Source organism: Octodon degus, unplaced genomic scaffold (assembly GCF_000260255.1).
Source record: "Octodon degus isolate 3935 unplaced genomic scaffold, OctDeg1.0 scaffold00309, whole genome shotgun sequence".
NCBI classification, from domain to species: domain Eukaryota; kingdom Metazoa; phylum Chordata; class Mammalia; order Rodentia; family Octodontidae; genus Octodon; species Octodon degus.
The window spans coordinates 1526723-1529258 of NW_004524885.1; positions in this window are offsets into that span (position 1 = coordinate 1526723).

A 2536-nucleotide genomic window follows, 5' to 3' on the forward strand; every position below is an offset into this window, starting at 1 on the left:
ATATGAAAATCTCAGTATAGTACATCACTAGTTAGTGCTATATAATCAGTTTCCATTGTTGTTTTCAAAATGATACATTTGCTTGATTTTCCAAAGGTTTTCCTGGCAATCACTTCTTTAGCATGAAATTATGTTAGTTGTGAAACTCTGTAGAATTCTGTGAATGATGTTTGGTTTCTCTTTGTTGTTATGATAAAGACAGAACGGCTGCAGAGGTGTAAAACTCCCCTGTGATTTGCCTTCTATCTTGTTATTTATTCGCACGCTATACCATACCCAATCTCAAATGACCCTATCCTACTCACCACATAAACTCTTTTTAATCCCTTTCTTTTATTTTAACAACCATTCAAATAACTTCTGCCTAGAATGCTTTTTGAACTTGTTCATGTGTTTAACTTCTGTGTATTTTTCAGTAGATATCTCACTGTCGAGGCCTAAGCCCAATCCACCATTGACTATTCTCAAAACTATATAAAGACTGGGGAGATAGCTCAGTAGAATAAGCACTTGCCTGGCAAGTGAAAAGCCCTGAGTTCAATCCCCAGTACTGCAAAAAATAAAAGCTAAGAAAAATTTTCTTTGTAGACTGTATCTCTGTTGGAGACTGAGTTGAAACATTATATTAATTTATGTCACTATTTGAATATTCTTTGCTTCTGCCACTATAATATTGGATATCAATAGAGGAGAGATTGTGTTTGGTTTTAATTAGTATTGTAGTGCTAATAATGGTGACTGATAAAAATGAGACTACAAAATATTTGTTTAATTAATCATAAACCAAAAAAATGAGATTATTAGTCTCTATTTTCTGTTAATGTTTCTGCAAGCAAAATTCTAATTCAGGAAAGCTTAAAAACAAAATGATACACATTTTTAAACAGAAGCAGTTTCAGGTATTGTTACACCACTCTGGGATCTTACAGAAAATATCGGTAATTTCGATGATTATAAGAAGCCTCTTCAACAGACCTAAAATTCTGAAGAATTTTCTGAAAAATCATATCTAAACAGTTGAGTTACTGAAGGCAAGTACACTGATATAAAAATGGGAAGTGCCCTTTTCCTTATTTCCTAATGTAGTCTACCAAAACAAGCAAAGAAAAAAACACCCTCCACATATTTATAAGGGTCTCAAATATACTACTATTCTTTTCATTTTGGAATTCATTCTATCTAAATAATTTCCCTTTTTTCTTATAACTTTTACCACAGTTATCACATTTATATTATTTTTTCATATATTTTTTGAGCATCAAGACTGTTAACAAAAATCCTGATACAATTGGGTAAATGTAAATACATGATGTGCTCCATTGTAAACAATTTAATTTAACTGAAGCTTCACATAGATTTATGTGAAGCCTGTCGCAATGACTGCGTGAGGCTTTGATGGGGGGAAGGACAGCTAGATACAAACCGTAACATCATGCTAACTTATAATTACTTAAAAATACATTGTGGTGGTAACTTTTAAATACAGGTCTGGAAATCACATTTTTAACCTCATTAATTTCAAATATAAAGTTAGACACATGACTATAGAAAGGGAAAATGATCTTAGTCTGACCATACTGAATAACACAATAAGAACACTAGTCAAAAGTAGTAAGGGCTCTCATGCTTAGATAATCCATATCTAAAAACAAACTTTACATCTTCTTCAAAGCAACTCTTATAAATAGAATTAGCTAAAGAAAATGAAGAATTACATTTTCTTGATTTTAGATGCCATTCATTATAATCACTAAAACATCTTATCTAGAGCTTTACTGGCTTTGTACAAAACAAATGTTATAGATAGATAGATAGATAGATAGATAGATAGATAGATAGATAGATAGATAGATAAAAAAAATTTTAATTTATTTTCCTGATCAGCACAGGGCCTTGGTGAATGGGATGGAATTTGCTTTCCATTGTCTTCCATGTCCCTCTGGTAAAATTTGAGAAAGCCTACTCTACTGGAAAATGAGTTCGAATCACATCTTTAATTGCATGGTAATCATGAGTGTATAAACTAACTCTAGACATTTTGTTTTGGCCAGCCTAACAAAAGTCATTATACAAGTCTCCTCTGTTGGAACCAGTGCCATAAAACCAAAGCAGAGAGATGTGGCTGTTTACAATTATGGTAATGCCACTGTTTAAAGAAAGCTTTGTAACAAGATAGTAGAGTTAGTTGACAGAAATAGGAGAGTTAAGTATCATTGTAGGGGTAATATGTCATTTTAACAAAGTTACCTTAAGCTTAAAATTTAATTCTGAAAAAATAAATTGGAAACTTAACCTTCTACTAGTTTAGATCTTCTCTATCTAGGCAAATATAGTAAGAGCAATGAAACGATACCTCATCAAGAAAATAATAATGATCTAATTAACAAATTTGACTTTCTAAGCTCTTAATAAATTAAAGGGTAAATAAATCTATTAGCATTAAGTAGAAGAGTAAAAGAAGCAATTAAATGGAATGTTACTAAAATTAACAAGACTAGTACACAACATGTTAGAGGTCTGCCTCACACTGTGAAGC